Source organism: Ornithorhynchus anatinus, chromosome 21, assembly GCF_004115215.2.
Source record: "Ornithorhynchus anatinus isolate Pmale09 chromosome 21, mOrnAna1.pri.v4, whole genome shotgun sequence".
NCBI classification, from domain to species: domain Eukaryota; kingdom Metazoa; phylum Chordata; class Mammalia; order Monotremata; family Ornithorhynchidae; genus Ornithorhynchus; species Ornithorhynchus anatinus.
The window spans coordinates 22,058,759-22,075,515 of record NC_041748.1 but is presented as its reverse complement, the minus strand read 5'-3'; the positions used below and the strand labels follow the sequence as shown (position 1 = coordinate 22,075,515).

The 16,757-nt window shown below is 58.0% G+C and overlaps 1 protein-coding gene across 5 annotated transcripts in view; it reads left to right on the top strand.

Moving 5' to 3' along the window:
- Positions 1-710: 710 nt before the first annotated feature.
- Positions 711-16,757, top strand: part of MTMR3 (myotubularin related protein 3) — a 97,031-nt gene continuing 80,984 nt past the window's right edge. For all 5 annotated transcript variants that reach the window (XM_029049491.2, XM_029049495.2, XM_029049494.2 and 2 more), the window contains exon 1: positions 711-885. The gene's annotated coding sequence lies outside the window, so the exon portion shown is untranslated. The remainder of the gene's footprint in view (positions 886-16,757) is intronic.

The following is a 16,757-nucleotide window of genomic DNA, read 5'->3' as shown; positions in this document are numbered from 1 at the left end:
GCGGGGGGGGCGCTCACAGTCTTCATCCTCATTTGACAGATGAGGGAATTGAGGCCCAGAGAAGTGAAGGGATTTGCCCAAGATCACAGTTTATTCCATCAAATTTAGTGATTTATTCTGTTGCCCAATTGTCGCTGCCAATCGCTTAGTCCAGTGAAGCAGCGTGGCTTAGTGGAAAGAGCCCGGGCTGGGGAGTCAGAGGTCATGAGTTCGAATCCCCCCTCTGCCACTTGTCAGCTGTGTGACAGTGGGCGAGTCACTTCACTTCTCTGGGCCTCAGTTCCCTCATCTGGAAAATGGGGATTAAACTGTGAACCTCCCGTGGGACCACCTGAGGACCCTGTATCTCCCCCAGCGCTTAGAACAGTGCTCGGCACCTAGTAAGCGCTTCACAAATACCATCATGCTCTGCACACGCTGAATGAATGATAAATAGGAGGGAATGAATGAATGAATGAATATGGGAGAGCATACGTAGGGCGACGTCAGCCCCGCCCCCTCAGCGGAGGACGTCGACGTAAACCCCGCCCACGCGGGGAGGCCACGCCCCTCTGGGGAGGACGTCGACGTCAGCCCCGCCCCCTCATCGGAGGTCCCTGACGTCATCCCCCCTCGCGGAGGCCCCGCCCCCTTAGCGCGGGTCGTCGACGTCAGCCCCGCCCCCCGGGAGGGGCGGGGGCGCGCGCGGGCTCGCGGCCGCGCCCCGTGAGCGCGCTCTGTGTGGCCGCTGTCGCCATGTTGTTGTGGTTGTGAGAGGCGGCGGCGGAGCGGCAGCGGGAGGAGCGGCGCGGGCCGGCGCTCCGGAGCGGCCCCGGGAGGGAAGCCTCCACGTCCCGGGAGGCCGAGGCCGAGCCGGGGGCGGGTTTCAGCATGTCCGGCTGGCGGGTAAGGCGCCCCCTCGGCCGGGCCGGGCCGGGCCCAGGCCGGGCGGAGGATGGGGGCGGGGGGCGCTGGCCGGGGGGAGGGGCTGGTGCTGGCCAGGTCCGTCGGCAGGGGGCGTCCTCCCCCCCCCCCCGTAGGGGCTGTTGGGAATGGCATGGCTGTTGGGCGTCTTCACCGGCAGGGGGCGCCCTCCTACGGGAGTGGCTGTTGGCATCTCCGCCGGCAGGGGGTGCTCTCCCATAGCAGTGGCTGTTGGCATCTCCGCCGGCAGGGGGCGCTTCCTCAAGGAGGGGCTGTTGGCCTCTCCGCCGGCAGAGGGCGCACCCCAATGGGAGTGGCTGTTGGCATATTTGCCGGCAGGGGGGCGCTCTCCCATGAGAGTGGCTGTTGGGCCTCTCCGCCGGCAGGGGGCGCCCCCAAGGAGGGGCTGTTGGCCTCTCCGCCGGCAGGGGGCGCCCCCAAGGAGGGGCTGTTGGCCTCTCCGCCGGCAGGGGGCGCCCCCCAATGGGAGGGGCTGTTGGCCTCTCCGCCGGCAGGGGGCGCTCTCCCAATGGGAGTGGCTGTTGACATCTCCACCGACAGGGGGCGCTCCCCCAAGGAGGGGCTGTTGGCGTCTCCACCGGCAGGGGGCACCCTTCCATGGGAGGGGCTGTGGGACGTCTCCGCCGGCAGGGGGCCCCTTTCACCCAGCCCTTCAGTGGGCAGGGATGGTCTCCATCTGTTGTGGATTTGTCCATTCCAAGCGCTTAGTACAGTGCTCTGCACCTAGTAGGTGCTCAATAAATACGATTGAACCTTGGGCATCCCCGCCGGCAGGGGGCGCTCCCCTAAGGAGGGGCTGTTGGGCATCTCCGCCGGCAGGAGGCCCCTTCCAACGAGCCCGTCAATGGGCAGGGACCGTATCCATCTGGTGCGGATTTGTCCATTCCAAGCACTTAGTACAGTGCTCCGCCCAAAGTAGGCGCTCAATAAATACTATTGAATGAACCTTGGGCATCTCCGCCGGCAGGGGGCGCTCCCCCAAGGAAGGGCCGTTAGGCATCTCTGCCAGAAGGGGGCGCCCCCTCCCCCTCTAAACGAGCACCCCCTTGTGGTCACCGGATGTCTGTTCCTTGTTCTATCCCCCTCTCCCAAGCGCTTAGTACAGCGCTCTGCACCCACTAAGCGCTCAGTAAAAATACAATGGACTGACTCCCTCCCCCTCACCCCCGCGCTTTGCCCCTCATCGTCATCATCATTGTAATAGAGGTATTTGGGAGACACGGACAATGTACTAAGCATTGTGCTAACCCCCCCCCCCGTGTAGATACCTTTTAGATGGCAGCTCTGTGTCAGCAGGGAGTGGCTTTTCTATTGTTCTATTGTCCTCTCCCCAGCGCTTAGTACAGCACTCCGCTCACAGAGAGTCCTCAATAAAGACTGACTTACCTCACCTGGGCCCTTCTTTGTTAGGGCTCTGCCCATCATCATAATTGAAGTAGTTGGGAAGCACATACTATGTGCCCAGCACTGTGCTAAACACCCATGCAGATACCTCCTGGACAGTAAGGTCATGGGCAGGGATTGTGTCTATGGTGATGATAATGTTGGTATTTAAAGCACTTACTATGTGCCAAGCACTGTTCTGAGCCCTGGGGTGGATACAAGGTCATGAGGTTGTCCCCTCTGGGGCCCGCAGTCTTCAATCCCATTTTACAGATGAGGTCACTGAGGCCCAGAGAAGTGAACTGACTTGCGCAAGGTCACACAGCTGACAAGCAGCGGAGCCCGGATTAGAACCCACTACCTCCCACTCCCAAGGATGGAGTCTTTCCACTGAGCCACTCTGCTTTTCATAATAATGTTATTTGTTAAGCACTTACTATGTGCCAAGCAGTGTTTTAAGCGCTGGCTTAGTGGTAAGAGCCCGGGATTCAGAGATCATGGGTTCCAATCCCCCCCTCTTCTAATCAGCTGTGTGACTTTGGGCAATCCCCTTGTCTGTTACCTCCTCTCTAAAAAGGGGGATTAAGACAGTCCCATGTGGGACAACCCCATTGCCTTGCATCCTCCCCAGGGCTTAGAACAGTGCTTGGCACATAGTAAGCGCTTTAACCAAATACCACCCCCGCTGGGGTAGGTCAAAGTTAATCGGGTTGCCTCTCCTGGGGCTCACTCTTAATCCCCATTTTTACAGAAGAGCTAATTGAGGCCCCGAGAAGCTCATTAACTTGCCCCAAGTCCCAGCCGCTAAGTGGCGGAATCAGGATTAGAACCCACCACTTCCACCTGGCCAGCCCTTGCTCTTTCCACCAAGCCTTGCTGCTTCTCTCCTCCTCTCCCGAGCGCTCAGTCCAGTGCCCTGCGCCTAGTCAGCGCTCAATCAAGGTGATAGAATGAAGGAATTCAAGAGGATCGAGTCGGACAAGGGGATCCGGTCCCTGCCCCACCCGGGACTCCCCGTCTGAAAGGGAGGGGCAGCAGGGATTGACATTATCCCCATTTAACAGATGAGGAAACCGAGGCCCAGAATGAGAACCCAGGTTCTCCAACTCCCGGCTCTTTCTGCTAGGCCTCCCTGCCCCTCCAGGGACCCGGTGCAGGCAGATTCCTTCTTGCTTATTCTTTGGTAGGGCTCACAATAAATGCTTAATAAATACCGCTTCTATTATGAATTTTGCCCCTAATAAGGGCTTAATACATCGACCACCACCTCGTGTGTGGATAGATCTGCTCTCCCTATGCAGAGGGATTAATACAGTGCTCTGCAAACCTTAAATGCCTAACCCACTATTAATGGCCGGTCCCACGGGGTAATGGTTAGCTCTTTGAACCCGACAATCCGAGTTCCAATCTCCGTGGGAGCTTGGTTTTTCTCTCCTAGACCGTGAGCCCGTCGGGGGCAGCGATTGCCTCTGTCTCGTACTGAATTCTGTCTCCTGAGCGCTTAGTACAGTGCTCTCACCCAGTAAATGCTTAACAAACAGCAGATGAGCGCCGATCACGCGTGCACCTACGAGGTCCCGAGCCGCCCACCCCCGCCCCCCGGCCGGTGCCAGCCAGGCCCTTCCGTGCCCCGGGAGCCTCAGCGACGCGAAGCGGTCAAGCCCACCCCACCGAGGTGAACGTGGAGAGGATTTTTGCGGAGTTTTCCCCACGCGAGAGGGAGCGACCCAGGCATCACTCACTGCGGCACCAGCCGGGCAAGGGAGGCCCCGCTGCCGCCGCTCTCCGCCGCTAAGCGCTGCGATCTGCTGCTTCCCAATGCTGCTCTCTGCCACGCCAACGGGCCCAACTCCATCCTGCCATCTGCCCCCTCCCAAACCAGCGCCTTTTATCTGCTTTAGCTGCCCCAGCTGGGGGTGGAGGGTGGGGGGGGGGGTCCTACATGGCGATCCTTGATTGGTCCAGGCCCGTTACCGGGTAGAAGAGGGAGAGCAGGCCACACCTCCCCCAGCCCGGCAATCACCTGTCTCAGGTGGCTTGGCCCTTCTCTTCCTCCTCCTCATCCCTGGGGGGGGGAATCGCGCGAGCGGTCGCTAACAAGGCAGCTCGCTGGGGGCTCACGACACGTAAACGCTCAATACCTTGGGCGCCACCCTCATCACCCTCCCCGTCCGGAGGGCTCGAGGGCAGCGCTCTGCTCCCAGGAAATGCGGAAGAAATAATAAGCGTGCACATCAGAGCCACGCTCATTCAGTCGGTTGTATTTGTCGAGCGCTTCCTAGGTGCGGAGCGCTGTCCTAAGCGCTTGGGAGGGCGACGTCAGACACAACCCCCCGTCCACAATGAGCTCACCATCTTGGGGGGCGGACAGACGTCAATATAGATAAATAGATAAATTACAGATAGGTACAGATATCTGTAGAGAAACAGCGTGGCTTAGTGGAGAGAGCGCAGGTTTGGGAGTCGAGGACTGGGTTCCGATCCCGGCCCTACCTCTTGTCAGCTGTGTGACCTTGGGCAAGCCACTTCTCTCTGCCCGTTACCTCGTCTGTAAAATGGGGATTAAGAGGGTGGGCCCCGCATGGGACGACCCGTTGACCGTGTATCTCCCCCAGCGCTTAGAACAGGGCTTGGCACGTAGTAAGCGCTCAACAGGTACCGTTGTTATGATTATTATTACACATCTACGCAGAGGGCCGCGCGTAGCGCTCTGCGCCCAGTAAGCACTTAATAAATACTATTACTACCCTAGCCCAGGCGTGGGAGCCAGAAGGTCACGGGCTCTAATCCTGGCGCTGCCAGGTCCCGGCTGTGTGACCTCGGCCAGGTCACTTCCCTTCTCTCTGCCTCAGAAACCTCGGCGGTAAAATGGAGATTAACGCGGTGAGCCCCACGTGGGACAGGGACCGTGTCCAACCTGATTAACCCGGACCTGCCCCAGCACTCAGAACAGTGCTTGACACATAGTAAGCGCTTAAGAAATGGCATCATCCTTAGCGCAGTGCTCTGCACACAGTGAGCACTTAATAAATACTGTGACTACTATTACTGAGCGGGAAACGTGCTTGATAAATATCTTCACCCCCCCCCCGCATTACTGCCTGGTTAAAAGCTGTCCCGGGAGACCCCTCGCCTTTCGCCCTCGACCCCCCCCTACAGAGCAGACACCCCCGAGGGTTTCAACTTTTTACGGGGGAAAGTGGAACCCGACGTCAAGGCGCCTCGCTACGTGAAATTAAATGAAATTGTGGCACTCGTTAAGCACTTGCTGGGTGCCGAGCACCGCTCTAAGCCCGGGGGGTAGATCCGGCGTGGACCCAGACCCCGTCCCACGTGGGGCTCCCACTCTCGTCCCCGTTCTCCAGATGAGGGAAGGCCCAGAGAAGGGAGGTGACTTGCCCAGGGTCACCCAGCAGAGGAGAGGCGGAGCCGGGATTGGAACCCAGGCCCTTCCGACTCCCCGGCGCCGGCCCAAGCGACTCCAGCCGCCGCCTTCTCGCTCACTTCCCCCGGGGAATCTGGTCAGGAGGTGATTTTTGTTTGTGGGCCCCGAAATAAGGGGTCTTGTGTCGGAGTGTTGGCGTTTCCGGGCCAGGGCGGGCTCTCCGTTCCCGGCCGACTGAGCGGGGAGCGGGGCCCGGCTTGTTTCCTCTGCGGCCTCACTGCTGCGATCGCGTCAGCCTTCCCCACTCCAACGAAAAAGTGGAAAAAGTACAGCCGCACCGTCGGGGTGTCCCCTCCGGCCTCTGCCGGCAAGGAGACGCCGTCCCCTCCTAATTCGGGGCGGGGACGGCAAATCGTAATAATCATGGTATCGGTTAAGCGTCCACTAGGGGCCAAGCGCTGTTCTAAGCGCCGAGGAGATGCGAGGAAATCAGGTCGTTCCCCCATTTTCACCGTTACTCTTCCGAGCGTCTTAATCCCCGTTGTACAGATGAGGCGATGTAGGCCCGGAGAAGTTAAGTGATTTGCCCGAAGTCACACAGCTGGCAAAGAACCTTTCCATCTTCAAGGAGGAATTCGGGGTTCTCTCTCAAGTTTTTGGAGGACGAACCCAGAGGTGATCCCGGCGGAGGTCCGAGGAGCCGGTCGGCTTTCCTCGCTGGCGTAGCGCGCCGGTGACGTTCTCTTAATAATGATAATGATATTTATTAAGCACTTACTGTGTGCAAAGCACTGTTCTAAGCACAGAGGGAGATATAAGGTAACCGACGTGGGGCTCAGAGTCTTAATCCCCATTTTACAGATGAGGCAACCGAGGCACAGAGACATTCGGCGACTTGCCCGGGGTCACCCAGCGGCGGGGCCGGGATTAGAACCCACGACCCCTGACTCCCCAGCCCGGGCTCTTTCCACTAGGCGCCGCTGCTTCTGGTCTCGTGGCTTCTCTTTCGCTACCCTCCTCGTAAACCTCCTCGAATTTGCGGGGTACCGGACCCGAAGAAGGCGACAGGTTTTCGGTAGCGTTCTCCGTGGATGGGGCCCGGCTGAACTTCAGCGGGCGTGCCTGGCGAGAAGCGCTCTTGGCGGTGGAGCGGCAGCGCGGTCGTCCTCTGCCGAGCGCTCATCTCGGGGCCCCGCAGGCCGTAAGCGCTCAGTAGATAACGACCGGCCCGTCCCGGGCGGCGGGGGGATGTTTTCAAGCAGACCATTTAGTGGCTTCTCGCACCAGGTGGAGGAGATGGATCTCCCGGAGGCGGGACACTACCGGGCTCCGGTTTTGCAAGAAATAAATCCGGCGCGCCGGTAGCGTCAAAAGAGACCAATTTTGAATGGCGTTGGGATGTGCCGGGCACCGAACTACACGCTAGGGTGGGTCCAAGCCAAGCGGGTCGGACACAGTCCCTGTCTCCCGTGGGGGCTCGCGGGCTTAAATCCGGCCCCACCACGTGTCTGCCGTGTGGTCTTATGCAAAGAGAAGCAGCGCGGCTCAGTGGAGAGAGCACGGGCTTTGGAGTCAGAGGTCACGGGTTCGAATCCCGGCTCGGCCAGTCGTCAGCTGTGGGACTCTGGGCGAGTCACTTCACTTCTCGGTGCCTCCGTTCCCTCATCTGTAAAATGGGGATGAAGACCGCGAGCCCCACGTGGGGCAACCCGATTCCCCTGTGTCTACCCCAGCGCTTAGAACAGTGCTCGGCACCTAGTGAGCGCTTAACAGATACCAACATTATTAAATAACGATAATAGTGATTCTGAGCGCCGGATCACTTCACTGGGCCTCAGTTGCCTCTTCTGCAAAATGGGAATTAAGAGGGCGAGCCCCGACTGGGTCCCACCTGGAGAAGCAGCGTGGCTCAGTGGAAAGAGCAGGGGCTTGGGAGTCAGAGGTCAAGGGTTCGAATTCCGGCTCTGCCACTTGTCAGCTGGGTGACTGCGGGCGAGTCACTTCACTTCTCTGTGCCTCCGTTCCCTCATCTGTAAAATGGGGATGAAGACCGCGAGCCCCACGTGGGGCAACCCGATTCCCCTGTGTCTACCCCAGCGCTTAGAACAGTGCTCGGCACCTAGTGAGCGCTTAACAGATACCAACATTATTAAATAACGATAATAGTGATTCTGAGCGCCGGATCACTTCACTGGGCCTCAGTTGCCTCATCTGCAAAGCGGGAATTAAGAGGGCGAGCCCCGACTGGGTCCCACCTGATGACCTGGCATCTACCCCAGCTCGTGCTTGGCACAGAGTAAGCGCTTTACCGGTACCGTTACTATCAGTATTAGGAGTAGCAAGCGCCATTTTCCAGATGAGGGAACGGAGGCCCGGGCTCCGTCCACTAGGCCGCACTGCTTCTGTTGGCGGGGGAGGGGGTCTCCCCGGTAAGTGGAGTCTTTGCCGGTTTGCAGAGGTGGGCGTGGGACACGGCCAGGGGCCCGGCCCGGCGCAGATAGGCGCAGCTCGCCAAGCAGCCCGGCCTGGGCCGCCCCTTATCTCCGGGCCTGCCGGGTCCGGCCGACGAGCCGGTCTTCCCTCATCCCCCCGCGGAGGCCGGGATCGGCCCCGGGGAGGGCAGGTGGACGACGGGGGCCGTCGGCTGACCCCCGGGGCTCTCCGTTCTATTTGAGGTGGCGGGGAAACGGCCGATTCTCGGCGTTGGCCGGCCGGCAGGTTCTCGCCGCGTCGCGAGGGAACAAGGATGGGAGTTTTGGCGGAAGCTCTCGGCGCCCCGGGCCCTCTCGCAGGTCTTCCCCGCGAGAAGCAGCGTGGTTCAGTGGAAGGAGCCCGGGCTCGGGAGTCGGAGGTCGTGGGTTCAAATCCCGGCTAAGCCACTCGTCAGATGTGTGACTTTGGGTCACTTCACTTCTCCGGGCCTCAGTTACCCCGTCTGGAAAATGGGGATGAAGACTGTGAGCCCCCCCCCCCCCCCGTGGGACAACCTGATCACCTTGTAATAATAATAATAATGGTGGCATTCAAGTGCTTACTGTGTGTAGAGCACTGTTCTAAGCACTGCGGCGGGGGGGGGGGTACGAGGTGATCAGGTTGTCCCACGCGGCGCTCACAGTTTTCATCCCCATTTCACAGGTGAGGGAACTGAGGCACAGAGAAGTTAAGCGACTTGCCCAAAGGCACACAGCTGACAAGCGGCGGAGCCGGGATTAGGACCCACGACCTCCCCGGCGGTTAGGACAGTGCTTTGCACGTAGTAAGCGCTTACCAAATGCCATCGTCATTATCATTATCCCCGTCCCCCCGCATTTCAAGCAGCTTTCGTCAGTGGGCAACTTTTCGACGGATCTGAAACGAATGCGGTGTCCAACCAGTTCTGTCCTGCTTTATAGTAGTTATCTGTCCCGCGTGCGGAGCTGAGAGAACCGTTAGTCCCTGACTCTTTCGTAATAATAATGGCACTCACTGAGCGCCTACCAGGTGCCGTGAACTGTCCCGAACGCTGGGGTAGAGACAAGATAATCGGGCCGGACGCAGTCCCTGACGCACCCGGGGCTCGCTCTCTAAGCCGGAGGGGGGGACGGGCGTGAAATCCCCATTTTACAGATGAGGAAAGTGAGGCAGCGAGAAGTAAAGTGACTTGCCCGGGGTCACCTAGCGGACCGTCAGTCAGTGGTATCTATTTAGCGCTTCCTGTGTGCCGAACATTGTACGGCACAGCAGAGTCGGCAGACGCGTTCCTTGTCCACAAAATGGCAGAGGCGGGATTAGGACCCAGGTCCCCCGACTCCCAGGCCCGGGCTCTCTCCCCTTAGGCCCCGCGGCTTCTCCTCACCGCGTCGCTTCATACAGTCCTTCTTGAACGGCGGGGACCCTCGCCTCGGTAGCATTTCTCCACTTGAGCCTCCGCATCACGCGCAAACGATCTGCAGAGCGGGTGCAAGTTACAACGGCAGCAACGTGTTGCGCCTGCGTAATTCGCACGGTGTTGAAATGGAGTGGAGCGTGGTACGGGGGAGGAACTGGGGAGTTCGGGTCCGTAGCTGCCGGGCTTCTTCTTACCCCTCCGAGGCTGTAAGCTCCTCGTGGGCGGGGGTTGCGTCCGTTCACTGTTACTCTTCCGAGCGTTCAGCACACGGTAAGCGCTCGGTAAATAGGACCGAACGAACGAGGCTGCAGACGGAGCCAGTGGATCCGGATGACACCTCCGGTGCGTTCTCTTTATTTTTACCGACGGGGCCAAGGTTGCGATTTTCCATCCTCTGCCGACTCAGGTCAGTCATTCGGCTGTATTTATTGAACGCTTCCTAATAACGATCAGGGCGATCGAGGCATCTGTCATGCGCTTACTCTGGGCCAGGCACTGTACTAAGCGCCGGGGTGGATACAAGCGGATCGGATTGAACGCAGACCCCGTCCCACGCGGGGCTCACGGTCTTCAACCCCGTTTTCAGATGAGAGAACCGAGGCCCAGAGAAGGCAAGGGGCTCGTCCGCGGTCGCCCGGCGGACAAGTGGCAGAGCCGGGATTCGAACCCAGCTCCTCGTGAGCCCCGGGCTCCAGCCGCTAGGCCCTCCTGCTTCTCTTCCTGCGTGCGGAGCCCTGTCCTAAGCGCTCGGGAGAGTCCGGTATAACAGAGTCGGTAGATACACGTTCTCTGCCCGCAACGAGCTTAGAGCCTGGAAGGGGAGACCGACGTTAAAATAAATGACGGTTATCGCTCTGAGGGCTGATGGGCGGAGGGCGGGGTGAATAAAGCAGGCAAGTCTAAGTGCGAGGGCGACGCAGAAGGGAGAGAGAAATAGAGGAAATGAAAGGTTAGTCGGGGAAGGCCTCTTGGAGGAGATGCGCTTTCAGTAAGGCTCCGAAAGCGGGGGAGAGTCGTCGTCTGTCAGATGAGGAGGGCGTTCCAGGCCAGAGGCGGGACGGGGGGGCGAGAGGTCGGCGGCCAGACAGACGAGGTCGCGGTCCGGCGACCGTGGCCTTCAGAGGAGCGGAGTCAGGGAGCCGGGCTGCAGTTGGAGACGGACCCGGTAAGGTCGCTTCTAGGCCGGGGGCCCGTTGTCCGGCAGGGATCGTCCCTGCCGGTTGCCGAATGGCACCTTCCCAGCGCTCAGGACGGTGCCCTGCACACAGGAAACGCGCCCCAAATACGACCGAGTGACCCAACGTCCGTCTGAGTCGTCTGAGGATTAAACCCGAAGCGGATGGCGGGGCCGGGGGTTCCCGCCACTGTGGGAGCCGTTGGAATAGGTGGTCCTCGGGCGAGGGAGGGCTGCGGTCGGTTTCAGGTGGTCTTACCTCTGCTTTCGTTTTCCGTCGTGCGGCGAGTGCCGTGGTGAGCCTTTCAGCCTTTTTCGTTCCCCCCAGCGGTATTGGTTGAGCCTTTACTATGTGCCAGGCACTGTACTAAGCGCTGGGGTAGATACAAGCTCATCGGGTTGGACAGAGTCCTTGTCCCGTAAGGAGTCGGCAGTCTCGATATCCGTTTTCCAGGTGGGGTCACCGAGGCCCAGAGACGTGAAGCGACTTCCCCTAGGTCTCTCAGCAGATAAGGGGCCGGGATCCGAACCCAGACTCCCGTGCCCGGGCTCTATCCGCCAGGCCACGCTGCTTCTCCTTCGTTGTCTTCTACTCTGGAACACAGAGCGGGAGACGACGGCGGCGTTTTCCCAGGCCGGCCAGAGCTCTCTCGCTCCCAGATTTTGAATCCGAAGCCTCGAAAGGGCAGGCTGTTCGGCAGATTGCAGGGCCGGAGGTTTCAAGCCGGGGCGGGGTCACTTTTAAACGCTTGATATTCACCTCCGCATCAGCCCCACAGCACTTACGTACATTTTCCTAATCTCTGTCGATGTGCGTCGTCCCCCTCTAGACTGCCAGCTTGCCGTGGGCCGGGACCGTGTCTACCGGGTCCGCTGTGTCGTCCCCTCCCGAGCGTTCGGTAAATACCACCGGGCGATCGATCTTCAACCGGAAAAAATGACACGAGGCACCGGGAACGGGAAACAAAAAAGGCACCAGGTTCGACGTGGGCGTCACTAGGCTCTAAGCTCCTCGGGGCCAGGGATTGAGTCGAGCAGCTCTATCGTTAGTCGTTCATTCATTCAATCAGTCATGTTGATTGAGCGCTTACCGTGTGCAGAGCACTGTTCTGAGCGCCTGGAAAAGAGAGGCAATCCCTACACGCAACGGGCTCACAGTTTAGAAGCGGGGAGACAGACAGCAAAACAGGTAAAACAAAACAACTGTCGTTAGCGTAGTCTCCCAGGTGCTTAGCACACAATTCCGCCCACGGTCCGGGACCAGCAGATAATGATGATAATAATGTTGTTATTTGTTAAGCGCTCACTACGTGCAGAGCACTGTTCTGAGCGCTGGGGGAGATACAGGGGAATGAGGTTGTCCCACGTGAGGCTCACAGTCTTCATCCCCATTTTATCGATGAGGGAACTGAGGCACAGAGAAGTGAAGTGACTTGCCCACAGTCACACAGCTGACCGATTGATCGATTCAGTCATATTTATTGAGCACTTACTGTGTGCGGAACACTGTACTGAGCACCCGGGAGAGGACAGTATGATGATAAACAGATCCATTCCCTGCCCCACGGCCAGGTTGAAGTCACAGGGGAGTCGTGCTCCTCCAATTTTCCTGGGAACGTGGAGACTAAGCCGAGGATCTCTCCCCGTCTGGGGAAGCGAGGCGGGATGAATCCCGGGTGGAGATTCGGGTCCTTCCATTTTGGGGTCACCCCCGACCCTGGGACTGGGGGCTTTTGCAGCCTGTCTGGAAGTTTCCGCCTCCCACCCCCGCCGAGCCTCCCACCTCCCCCCAACTCCTTGTGCCCCAAGTGAAATGATATTAGGTAAAATCAATCAATGGTACTGATTATAATAATAATAATCATGGTATGCGTTAAGCGCTTACCGTGTGCCAGGTACTGGGTTGGGCACAAGCAAATGGGGTTGGACCCGGTCCCCGTCCCACGACTCAATCCCCATTTTATAGGTGAGGGAACCGACGTCCAGAGAAGTGAAGCGACTCGCCCAGGGTCACCCAGCAGACGCGTGGCGGAGCCGGGATTAGAACCCGTGACCTTCTGACTTCCAGGCCCGGGCTCCATCCACTGCGCCGTGCTCCTTCTCTAGTCAGACCTGAAGGTGGATTTTTCTTCTTCTCGGCCCCACCGTCCGGCACATCTTACGTGCGGAAGATTCCGAAGTTGGGAATCCGGTTTGAACTTCCCCCGTTCGGGGCCAAGTCGAGCTGGGGGCCGACCGTCTTAACTGACGACCTGGGCTGAGTTTAGGAGAGTGGTAATAGGAAGCCTCTGATTTCATTTATCTTCGAGGTCTAAATGAATTCAGCCCGTGGGCAACGTGGCGGTGGAAATGCGTAACGGTAATTGGAAATTCATCTAAGCATTTAGAGTCTCCATCGTTTGCAGTCTAGGGAAGCGAGAGGAACGGAAATCAGTTAAATTCCGCAATAATTGGAAAGGGTTGGCGCAGAGAATGGAAGGTGAGCTTGAAGTAGGGAAGTTTGCTGTCCAGAGCCGCGGGCCTCTGCTTGGTTTTCTCCCTCCGTGAGATCAAAAATCGGCCTGACGCTTTTGTGACTTTCGCGGCCCAACAGAATAACAGCAAAACCTTCGATTTCTCCTGGCTACCTTGTGGGCAGGGAGCGGCTCCCTCAGCCTCCTCATATCGGGCTCTGAGTCAGTCAGTCGTATTTATTGAGCGCTTACCGTGTGCAGGGCACCGTGCGAAGCGCCTGGGAGAGGACAACAGAGTACAGCAGACGTATTCTCTGCCCACAGTGAGCTAGAGGGGGAAACGGACGTGAATATAAATAAATACGTTATAGATTTGAACATCAGTGCCGTGGGGCCCGGAGGGGGGATGAACAAAGGGAGCGAGTCAGGACGACGCGGAAGGGAGTGGGAGAAGGAGGACTTAGGCGGGGAAGGCCTCTTGGAGGAGACGGGCCTTTAATGAGGTTTTGAAGGTGGGGGAGAGTCATGGGCCGTGGGATGTGAGGAGGGCGGGACTTTCAGACCAGAGGCGGGATGTGGGCGAGAGGTCGGCGTCCAGGTAGTCGAGATGGAGGCCCAGTGAGAGGCTTCGACCGGGGAAACGGTAGAAGAGAAGAGTATCTCCGTCAGCGCCGTGGGGCCGAGGGCAACGGCCACCTGCGCAAGGGGAGAGTGAAAGCCCGGTGGCGTTTCACACGCGGGTGGGCCGGATTTGTGTCTCGCGACTCGTTTCGGTCTTAACAGTCACGAGTAATTAGGCCGTCTGTGTCGAGCGCTTACTACGTGCCGGGCACTCTCCGGGACATCGTCTCGGCTGTTTCCGAAGACGTCCTCGGGTGGCTCAGGACGGTTTTAAGTCGCAAGAGAAGCAGCGCGGCCCCGCGGAGAGAGCCAAGGCTGCGGAGTCAGAGGACCCGGGTTCTAACCCCGGTTCTGCCGCAAGTCCGCCGAGTGATCTTGGGCGAGTCACTGGCTTTTTCTGGGCCTCAGTGACCTCCTCTGTAAAGTAGGGATTAAGACTGGGAGCCCTATGGGGGACAGGGATTGGGTCCAGCCTGACGGGCTTGTATCTTACCCAACTGCATAGCGTAGTGCCTGGCACGGAGGAAGTCATTAACAAATGTCCTTAAAAAAAATACAGAAAAGGCAGCCCGAGAAGTGGAGCGACTTGCCCAAGGTCACGCAGCAAAAAGGTGGCAGAGCCGGGATTAGAACCCGGGTTCTTTTGACGGCCGGGCTCCATCCCCTAGGCCACGCTGCTTCTACATCGATGCCCGTGGGCATCGCGGGGAATTGCCGTCCCGGCTGTATTTGGAAAAAACCTGCAAGGTTTTGGAATCCCATTTTCTCGGTTGAAATCCCATCTCCGGGCTGAGGCTCGGCACGGAATTCTCTTTCTCCCCTGCCCCCCCCATTTAAAAACAGTACCCGTTATTGTTATTATTATACTGAGTGCTTACTCCGTGCCAAGCACTGTACTAGACACTGGGGTCAAATCAGGATAAGCAGGTTGGAAACGGTCCCTGCCCCGCATGGGGCTCACGGTCTACGTAGGAGGGAGAACAGGGATTGAATCTCCGACAGGTGAGGAGACTGAGGCACGGAGAAGCGAAGTGACCTACCCAAGGTCACAAAGCAGGCAGGTGGCGGAACTGCCACAGAGAAGCGGCGCGGCGTAGTGGATAGACTCAAAAGGTCATGAGTTCTGATTCTGGCCCTGCCAGGTGTCTTCTGTGTGACCTTGGGCAAGTCACGTCACTTCTCTGGGCCTCGGCGACCTCGTCTGTAAAATGGGGATCGAGACCGTGAACCGTACGTGGGACGGGGGCTTTATCCAACCCCATTTGCTTGTATCCCTCCCAGCGCTTACTGTAGCGGTTGGCGCTTAGTAAGCCCCTAACAAATACCACAATTATTATTATTATTAATAATAACAGGGAGTTGACCTCAGGTTCTCTGACTCCCGGGCCCGGGCTCTTTCCCTCAGGCCACTGGGCTTGTTCCGAAACTGAGCTAAACTTGTGGCTCTTTTGCAAGCAAGACACAAAATGGCACTCAGCCCTCCAACCCCGGGCGGGCAACGGGGCGTGTTATTTTCCCATTAAACCGCACGCTCCTACTACGTGCATTTCAAGCAGGGTGGTGGAGCGGATAGCGCTCGGGCCCGGGAGTCAGAGGACCTGAGTTCCAATCCCAGCTCCGCCACTTACCTGCTTGTCGTTTGTGTCTTCAGTGCAAACCTTCCTGAATACGCGGACAAGCTTTTCCTTTTGAAGATACGTGTCGAAATCTCACCGCTCTTTGGATAGATCGCCCGGGTCTTTGGCGCTCAAATGACAGTTGTGACATTTATCCAGAAGCAACGTGGCATAGAGGATGGAGCCCGGGCCCGGGAGTCAGAAGGTCGTGGGTTTTAATCCCGGCTCTGCCACTCCTCTGCTGCGTGAACTCGGGCAAGTCACCTCACTTCCCCGGGCCCAAGGTACCGTGTCCAACCTGGTTTGCTTGTATCCACCCCAGCGCGTAGTACAGTGCCTGGCACATAGTAAGCGCTTAACAGACGCCGTGATTATCGTTAGTGTTGCTTAGGAGTCGCTTTCTCTGTGCCACGCGCTGACTGCGATTCAAGGTTTTGAGATCAAACGCCGTCCCTGCCCCACAAGGGGCTCACGGTCTCTCTGACCCCCCCCTTTTCCAGATGAAGAACCCGAGACCAAGGGAGGTAAAGTGACCTGCCCGAGGTCGCCAGCAGAGGAGTGGCCGGTGAATGAGAAGCAGCATGACAGACTGGAGATTGTAATAATAATAATAACAATAATGGTATTTGTTAAGCGCTTACTATGCGCAGAGCACTGTTCTAAGCGCTAGGGTAGATACAGGGTCATCGGATTGCCCCACGTGAGGCTCACAGTCTTCATCCCCATTTTACAGATGAGGGAACTGAGGCCCAGAGAAGTGAAGTGGCACAGGATAAGCGCTTAAAAAATCACAATTACTATTATTAATATTACTATACAGTGGTAGCTTTGAACGCGAAGAAAAAGATCATAATAATAATACTGTTGGTATTTGTTAAGCGCTTTCTGTGTGCAGGGCACTGTTCTGAGCGCGGGGGCAGATACGGGGTAATCAGGTTGTCCCACGTGAGGCTCACAGTCTTAATCCCCATTTTACAGATGAGGGAACTGAGGCACGGAGAAACGAAGTGACTTGGCCACAGTCGCACAGCTGACAAGTGACAGAGCCGGGGATGCTGTTATAATTGCCCTGAATATTTTCCTTTTGGGAGAGCAGACCGTTACGTGAGGTGCTAAAGTATATATTTTTTTAAATGGTTTTTTTCGAGGTGCCAGGCTCCGGACTAAGCGCTGGGGTAGATATAACCTAACCGGGTTGGACCCAGTCCCTGTCCCACTTGGGGCTCACAGTCTTCGATCCCATTTTGTAGATGAGGGAACTGAGGAAGGTCCAGAGAAGGGAAATGACATAACCGAGGTGACCCAGCAGACAGGCGGAGGAGGCGGCATGAGA